At 33.8% G+C, this 9,782-nt stretch overlaps 1 long non-coding RNA gene and 1 pseudogene across 1 annotated transcript in view; one reads left to right on the plus strand and one right to left on the minus strand.

Annotated features, from left to right (window-relative positions):
* The window catches only part of LOC138138811 (uncharacterized), a 75,872-nt gene extending 72,714 nt beyond the window's left edge, over positions 1-3,158 (minus strand). Inside the window, exon 1 of the long non-coding RNA XR_011162110.1 lies at positions 3,064-3,158. This is a non-coding gene — a long non-coding RNA (uncharacterized lncRNA). The remainder of the gene's footprint in view (positions 1-3,063) is intronic.
* Positions 3,159-8,310: 5,152 nt separating this feature from the next.
* LOC138139223 (proteasome activator complex subunit 3 pseudogene) lies at positions 8,311-9,189 on the plus strand (annotated as a pseudogene).
* Positions 9,190-9,782: the final 593 nt, after the last annotated feature.

The raw sequence follows: 9,782 nt of genomic DNA on the forward strand, positions 1-9,782 counted from the left end.
TTTAGCAGATCGATGCCAAGTCGTAAAGTTTAAAAACAAAACATCAAATTGCTTACCAATTAATCAAGGGGTTCCGCAAGGGTCAATACTGGGTCCATTACTTTTCATTATATTTATAAACGACTTACCACTATCTCTGAAATCGTCAAGTGGGTTATACGCAGACGATACAACTGTTAAAAATAAAGTAACGACCTACGAGTCGATACCAATAATTCATGAGTCAGCCTTAAATGAAGCCTTGGAATGGTTTCAGGCTAACAAACTGTGCCTTAATGTGCACAAAACACAAAACATGTTATTCTCTCTACGAAAAACTGAGACGCCAGAAAATTTTCAAACCTCAGCAAACTTCCTCGGTCTTCATATTGACCCAAAGCTCTGTTGGAGTATACATGGAGATTCAGTTGCAGAAAAAGTAAGTAAAAATATCTTTCTCCTAAGAAATCTCAAAAATCAACTTTCTCCTGAATATCTCAGAAGTATCTATTTCGGAATTTGCGAATCACACCTAATATATGGCCTCTTAGTATGGGGACACACTACTATTCGCCATCGGCTATTTGGCTTGCAGAGAAAAGCGATACGCATCTTAGCAGGTTTAGGCTATACTGACGACTGCAAAGTTTATTTTACATCATTAAACATACTTACCTTACCATCACTTTATATATTGGTCTGTTTAATTTATGTTAAAACTCACCTGGATGAATACACTTCTCATCGCGAGATTCATACTTATGGAACCCGAAAAAAATCAAATCTATGTTTAAAAGAACTTAGACTTAATAAGTCTCAAACTGGAGTCTTGTTCTATGGTATTAAGTTTTACAACAAATTGCCAGAGGTGGTCAGGAATGCTAGTGTAGACAATTTTAAAATAAACATAAAAAAATTTCTTCTAAAGAAAGCCTACTACAATTTCGAGGATTTTCTGAGGGACACGATTGATACACTAAATTAAAATAGATATAATTGGATTGGTTTGACCTACTTTTATTGTGTGTTATGTTGTTGAAGCATCGTGTATTGTGTTTTGCTATTTTGTTGTACATATTTTGTTGTACATATTTTGTTCTTGTATATGTTTGACGTGTGCGATACCTATTGGGTGGTGTACGAATAAAAATTATTATTATTATTATTATTATATAAAAATGAAGTTTATAATCAAGCTTTAGCAATGTGTAAACAAAGTTGAAAATAAAATAAATAAAAGAAACACCTAAAATAATGGGAGTGTGTTATTTGTGTTGTAATTAAAACGAATAATAAAATAAAATGTAATTTAGGGAAGGAGGTAAAAATCACAGCAGGCCCTGAAATTTTGCACCTACCACAAGCCGATAGGTGGCCTCGGCTACAAAATGTCGCATGGACTTTGCATTCTATAGTATTTTATTTTATCTATAGTTGATTTCATATAAATGTTCATCAAGTGAGCTGTGCATTTGTAAAAGCACCTTTAATTTAGTTACATTACAAAAGTCACATTTATGAAGGTCATGTCCAATAAATCTTTACTTGGTAAAAATACAAAGACAAAAACAAATAAGAATTACTTTAATTTAATCAGTAAAAAGACGTACCATTGCTTTTGAAATCAGCAATGTTAAAATGGACAAAAACTAAAAAATTAGTCAAATCGGGTTCGCGCAGAGCAAGCAACTTTGAAAGTTAAAGTCACTAGCTTTAGCTTGCTTAGATGCACATTTATATGAAATTGAGTATATGCATAATGAACACTTGAAGTGACATTACAAACATCGAAAATGACTCAGAGGTAATTTTTGTTCATGCATTAAATAAATCTTTTGTTTGTGTTTAGCCATTTCCGAATAAAGCTGGATATTTTAATTTCAGTAGCCAGCTTTTTTCGGAAATTAGAAAATGAATTGTGCCTTACATTTTTAATTCCGTCGGGCACATTATCAGTCGTGAAATACCCTGTATTAATAAAACCCAATATATTACTCCTACTATACGGAAGTTTTCTTTCGTCTTTCCTAAATGCAAACATGCAGAATACCTAATAATAAAACATCACGTGTAAACCTGTTCTTTCCATTTTTAAAATTTCGCGCCGAATCTATTTGTTGTAGCGTAGACCGAACACTTTTAGTAACATTTATGTCAAGCAATCTATGAGTGGACAGAGTTTACCAAGTTTATTTCGCGTAAATGTCTATTGAATTTATTTTAAATTCTGGAAAATTTAAATATTTAAAAGTTGAATGAGTCATGGTATAATGAGATCACTGTTTTACATGTTCATGTAATATTTTTTTTATAACAAAAATAGATCAGTGCCGTAGAATTCAAAATTTAAACTGGTGTATAGATAATTAAAATCCTCCGATAAATAAGGGAGCTATGGACTCGTCTTTTTTTTTGGGGACACCTCTATTAGGAATACGCTACAAACAACATGTACTATTCTGGACACGGAATCTTGGCCAACATTTTTTTGTCATTTCTGTTGCAATATTTTCTTCTTTGCTCTTGTCAGGATGTTAATAAAATTATAAACACTGAATTAAATTAAAATAAAGATGAATATATTGAATAAAATTTAGAACACTACAACACACAATATTTTATAATGAACAATCGGTAGAACTCTTATGACTTATTTTGATAACACTTAGGCCTCTAATTTGAGACTCTTAGTTGGGACTCGTCTCTCGAGCTTACATCCACACCTTTTACTAAAATTCAAACATCCCTCTACCATTCTTTCATCCATTCAGGATTCATTCTTCACAACGGCCAAACTGGAGCTCCAATCAGGAGTTACTTTCATTACATCATTTTTAACCGATTTCCAATTTAACCGTTGTCTTACTCATACAATTTATTAGACCGTGCATAATCCTAATGCATCGACCCTTGGTCCGATTCTTGCAAATCTCACGTTTGCCACCATTTTACGACAAACGGTCCTAACGAACTTTCCACATTCGTTCCATTTTCACGCAATTTCCAAAATATTAATAACATTTCTGAAAATAAATGATGTAAACCAATCGTTAATGTCATTAATAAATGACAATTATTAAAAACACGGCCTCCTAGATTCATAAAAGACTCGTCTCTTATCCAGCCTGCCGCATTCGTAGTTCTAAGCGTTATTTTTGTTTTATAGGGTGCGCCACAATCCCACAATACGAGTACCTTAACAATACGGGGCTTATGTGTTGTACTGGTTGCCTGCCTTGCAGGAAATTATTGTTTTATGGACGTGTTTTAACATTTTTCTAGTTTTTCCAGAGAACTACCTATCTTGCAAGGTGACTGAAATATTTACATTGGTCCTTAAATTCTGCAATCTTGGTAAAATTTTACTATATAGTCCATTTTTTTATTATAGTCCGATGAGCTTAGTCCGAATCAAGAAGTCGACATGACCTGCGTCTGCTTTCGACATTTGACAGCAGTGCATGGTTCTACCAATATTTTAAAATTTATTTAGGCAACATGAGACAGATATTGTGTTCTTTCGTGCTTTCTTGGTTTTTCTGCAAATTCATTGCTCCGTTTTAATTTTGTCTTTCAAAAAACCGCTCCCTTCAGAACTCTTTTGATAACTATTTACATATCAACTGTCAGATATATTAAAAATTGTTGAAAACAGCACTAAACAACCACGTTTAGACTGTCTTTCTTTCTTTCTTTCTTCCTAGATTTTGTTTCGGCAACGCCATGAACACAGAACAACTCTCTATGAATTAGTTTACCCCTTACCTGTTAACTTTCAGTCGTGCAAGTTTCTGCGCAATTCCAATTTTTGCAATTTACAAAATTCTGTAAAAGGATCTGTCCACATGCTTTTCGTGGGCATCATACGGAGGACATTTCAAGCAAAATTAAACAAAATTATCACAAAAAATAATGTGGTTAAAATGTAACCTAAAAATTTGACGTCGCTAATGTAATAAACGTACAACTCGTGTCTTGCTCGAATCACACATGCTAAAGCGAGATGCATAGTGGGACACGCTTAATACAATACGTACGAGAATCCAATAGTTTGTTTACATTATGTTGAAAAGAGATAGCAATATGACAGTTGTTCTGCTTTTTAATTGATACATCGGACTATAATTAAAAAATGAACTATACTCGAAATGTTTTGGATATGGATTGTCAAACTCAAGGTCGCTTAAAACTTTTGATAGAACTGTACATTAGTGAGATCTGTCATAAATTCCAATAACCTTATTGGCGCGCCTAGTTACTTTTGCTGGTAGTGCCAACTTAACGACAAGTCCCCAATCCACATCTATAACGTTCCGACTGTACTTGCATATTCTGGGGCACTCATGATATTACCAGTATGATCTCTCAATCGTATCTTCCATGCCGCATTTAAAGTGATATCATTGGGTAAATTATGATAAGAAATGTTAACTTTATGTCGTGAACTAATACAACATTTTTTCTTTGTTTGTGGCATTTTTAAAGTTTCGACTGCACTTAGTTTTTCAAATTGACAATTTATTATATAAAATGTCATTATTCATACCACGACCTGCTGTATTATAACCGGCCTGTTCAAAAGTGTAATTTGAGTGATCCCCGCAGAACGCTAGTGTACGGGCCCTTTTTGGGGATATTATTCATCTTAAGTTTTTGTCACCGAGAGTTTTTCTCGTTTAAATGACATTCGAATTTAAAATCAAAAATACAAAAATACAATTGTATGCAGTATTGTTTTAGAAAGAAAATATGGACTTACTGTACTCAATCGTAACTCTAAAATCATGTCTAAACATATTTTTCCGCATTTTTATTCTTTAGAAGCGCCCGTACTGTGGCGCCCTCATTGGCGAAAATTGGCTTTTTCTCGGAAACATTTTCGCAATGCTTTTTTAATGAAATGAACAGGCCGGTTATTATACAGCAGGTCGTGATTCATACGTATTTTTAGTTGCATATACTAATATATGGGTCACTAGATGGACATACTATACGGGAAATTTGGGGAATTTTCAAAAACAGACATTTATCGAATGCGACAGGCCGGATAAGAGACGAATCTAGGAGGCCGTGATTAAAAATCACTGAAGTCTTTCTTGTGACATCAAAAAAGCAGGGAAATGGCATTATCGAGTCAAAAGTTGGGTTATATTTAATAGGCCAGTTCACACATATTTGTCAGTTAAATGCGTAGAGGGGTTAAATGTCAGTTGTGGATGGTTCCTTGGTTGTGGCCAAGATTCCATGTCAATTGTACATACCGGGAGATTTTTTTAACTCTGAACATAATCCATACTTATTCCCTATGTTCAATTTTAAAAAACAGATCAATGCATTGTGAGTTGCTATGCAACCAACTATACCGAACACCAGAGATTTTGAAATAATGTTAAAAATTGTTCCGATTGATGGAATTAGTCTATCATGTGTTGCATTAGAAATGTCACGCACATTTCTAATGCTCTGATTGGCATAGAATAACTGTATTATGTGTATTTCTTCTTCAAACAACTTGACCATTTTGTTAAACTGTCAAGTACTTATTTTCGTTACCTCGGTTACGTGATTACATACATGCATTGACCTGTGTTTTTTAAAACTTAACATAAGGAATAAGTATGGGCTATGTTCAATGTTAAAAAAATGTCCCGATATGTTTCATTTCAATTAAAGTTTTAGATTTATTGTTCCTAATGCGTTTACTTATTTAAAAAGTATAGCAAACTGGCAGCAGTGTTCGGTTCAATTATAACCTAAAATAGATTTATTATGACAAATCACAATATGTACTGCCAACAGTGCCAACTAAAATCTCAGATTTTCATAGATACCTAGTCCGAATTTAAAACAATCGTGAATGCTGTCTAATCTAATGGACGTTTAATAATAAACTCGACTTTAAATATCCTGTTTATTATCATTATTATTTATTATACATATATTAAATTAGAAATGGAATTAAACGAAAATAGTCTCTTCATGATGACTAAAGAAATTGGAAAGTTAAGTGTTTGTCGGAAGGCTTAAATTAACATATCAAAATGGACATACCAAAATGTAATTTTAATGAAATTTAAAAATTCGAAGTGAAGCTGCATGTGATTAGAAATAAAATAATAAGAAGATGTGCAAGGATGCCATTTGTTCAACAAGTTGATCAAGAAATACTGTTTGAGTTGGCAATACAATCAAGAACATTTTTTATTCGGCTATTTGCAACACTGCAATTTATATGTTTTGTTCTTCTGTTGATTTATTTGACAGATGTCTGACGTAATAGTAACAGCGATAAAATGGTAGGCTATGAAAGTAAAAATTAAAGATAAAAAGAAATTAAACTTGAAATACAGAACAATGTCAATGATGCGGCTGTCAGTATTAAGTCACCATCGGAAATTACTCCGTAAATATACCTAAATGCACAAACTCTGTAACAGTCTTTGATCCTTAATCACCTAGTACCTAGATGTTTAATTGGTTGCATATAACACACCACAAGTAATATGCGAAAATACATTAACTTATTTATTTGGGTTATTTATTTATTAAATAATTATTATAAATTTTCAGACAGAAAATCACTCGGGTTAAGAAATTATGCCCCTACCGAAAGTTTTGAATTAATTATTAAAAAAAACAAAAGTAAAAAATGTGGGCATTCGCTACCAAAGTTTTTCCATTACTGTCAAAAAAATTACTATAAGCATTTCACTATAAACAACTGTTCGTAAAAATGGTAAAAAAAAGTAAAAAGTATTAAGAAAAATGCCATAACGTGTCATTATTTCACGAAACAGCCAAATCAGAAGAGTGCAGTGAAAAGAATTGAAGTCGTCTTAGCCATCTTGGTATTTGAAACGACAAATTTTAGATTTGTGTTTTGCTGCTGATATTGCTGATCGCTTTTCTAAGTGCAGACAGTCGTAGAAATATGTTATATCAAACTCGTGCATAATGTGTTTTTTTGCTCATGGAATTGCCTCATACTTCCCAATCGCACAAAAACTACTAAACTTCGTCCAGCGAGAGATTGGGAGATTTTAATAGTATATTAAAGAACGAGTTTGATAAGGGTTGATTTGGCGCACGAGTCCCAAGTGCAGAAAACGAGCCGTAGGGGAGTTTTTTATGGGACGAGTGCGCCAATGCCCTTATAAAACTTTTTTTTATATTATTTTTTAGAATTTGCACCCTTGTTTTAATTTTTAAATAAAAAAATTAAATATTCAAATTCTAGGGAATTTTGTATTAATTGGTAATGCAACTATATCTGTAACAGATGTTAAAAAGTAGAGTTTGAACATTAATATTGGAAGTTTTTTGGTGTAAATGACAATAATACACTGAAATATTGATAAAAATTTTCTTAGAGATCTATTAAACCACGAGTGCTTTAATAGCCATAAACGACTCCAAATTGAATACAATAATAGACCTATTAGAGACGCAAATTCTAAAAATTGTGTTTATATCCGTACCAATTTCCACCACGCACAACAATAAGTCTATTCTGAAGGAAACTACTTATTTCATTTTTTTGCTCTTTTTTCATTCTTAATCAGACCAATAACCCCACTTACTCTACTTCGTTTAATTATCTTTTTCAAATTTCTCGTGCTAACTCCTCCCACCTACCACACATTTCCATAAGTAATTCTGAATATTCAACTTCGCACTGTATTTATCAAATTCTTTCACTTTTTTTAGCTTGAACCCACGTTATAATTTGACTCAGAATCAGACGCCTCAGGTATTCGTTTCCGTTTAATTAACAAAATTGTAATGTTTGATGAAAAAGCTTAATAATATGTGATGAACTGAGCCATTTATATAACGTTGTTCAATTTTAATTTATTATGAATGATGTCATTTCGTTCATTTCAAATTTTAAGACAAGGAGTGTTAAATGTCTAAGGTATTTGACGATATAAAATTTATTCAGACTTAAACATTTGCGATTACATTTTGAAACATATAACTAATTTAGTTACTTAGTGGTCATTTCTATTTCGATGAAAATTTTCCAAATATCACGTACAGTTAATAAAATTGTTCTTGATACGAACCCTTGCGGAACCGAGCTAAATCTGATGTGACAGGAATGTTCTTATTTATTTTTACTGATTGATGAAATGATTTCATTAAAATCGAATTACGATTTTCCTGGAGAAATAATTATCCTATTTGGGATTAAAAACCATCTGACACACATTTCGTCCTTACGTAACATCCTATTATACTGTACTGGAACGAAATCATCAAAGATTTCGATTGCAACAAATTGAACAATTTTCAGTAGCAATTACTAATAAACAACATAACAATCCAATCTATTGTGACGTAACTTTGCATCTTTACGTCAAACTCTGTGGCAACGAAATTGTCAAAAATTCTCTTGTGATAATCTATCGAACCCTTTCGAAATAAAAATGAATCTTTGTTAAATTGTGCACAAAATCATGGCTCACCTGCACGCCAGGAAGGTCCTCCAGTACAAAGAGCGCTTCAAGAAAGAAGCCGAAGAGCTCCTCCTGACAGGTTTTCCCTCTACAATCCTGAAACTGAACACTCTGATTGTCAACCCCAAGTTCAAAAAGCGCGACTTCAGCGACATGCACGAAAACTTCACCCCTCAGCTAGAACCCGAGTCAGTTTTGGACAAGGGGGATGCGACCTTGCCCCCCGCGAAGAAGCCCAGATACGACAACACCTCTTCACAGACCAAGACACCTTCCACTTTGCTCAAAACTAACAAGTGTTTGATCGACTTGATCGAGACCGTCAAGCCCCACATGATCAAGCTGGTCGAAGACTCGAAGATGATGAAAATGTGGATATCGTACATGATCCCCAAGATGGAGGACGGGAATAATTTCGGGGTGGAGATTCAGGAGGAGACTTTGATGTTGGTTCAAGCGGTTGAAAATTCGGCGACGCAGTTTTACGACAGGATATCCAACTATTTCAGCACTAGAGCGAAGGTGGTGAAAAACATGATCAAGTACCCGGACGTGGAGGATTTTAAGAGGGCGGTGCAGGAGTTGGACGAAAAGGAGTATCTCTCGTTTTGTTTGGTGATGTCTGAGATCAGGAACCAGTATTGCGCGTTGCACGATGTCCTGTTGAAGAATATCGACAAGCTGAAGAAGCCGCGTTCCAATCAGCCCCCAGAGTCTTTGTATTGATGTGCGTAATAAAATGTGTACATACTCGGTGAAATGATTTTGGTTCGCATTGCGAATAACTTGAAATCAAAATGCGTAATTAAAAAGAAGTAAAATGTTGTGATTTTAACAGCATTTAAGCGGAGCGGCTTGACATTTACTTTGACAGTTGTGTGTTGTCATGGCAGATGGCAACAGTTTCTGTATTTTCAACTAGGCCTCGGATTTTCATTATCAAATAAAAATATTGTTTGCGTTCATTCTAAGGGTACAAAAGAAATATACAACTGGTACGAATCGATTCATTAGACCCTTTGTACATTTGCATCGAAGGAAATACTCATGAAGTCGTTTGAATAATTTATCAAGATTGCTTACATGGGTGGTGTCCTGTTGTCGTGACTGAAGTGACTGAACTCACGCATTTTGCTTTGCAATTTGCTTAGGAATAAAAATGACTAAACAAACTCCATTTATACTATCCATTTACGAAACTCCCGCACTGTCAAAGTGTTTGCAAGTTGCCGCACTGCCGTTCTGAGACTAGTAATTTTTACTTTAACGTTGGCGCAAAAATTTGAAACTTCAAATTCGAAGTTAAGTTTAATAAATTCGCTTTCTTTCATTCAAAGTATTACT

Source organism: Tenebrio molitor, chromosome 9 (assembly GCF_963966145.1).
Source record: "Tenebrio molitor chromosome 9, icTenMoli1.1, whole genome shotgun sequence".
Classification (NCBI taxonomy): domain Eukaryota; kingdom Metazoa; phylum Arthropoda; class Insecta; order Coleoptera; family Tenebrionidae; genus Tenebrio; species Tenebrio molitor.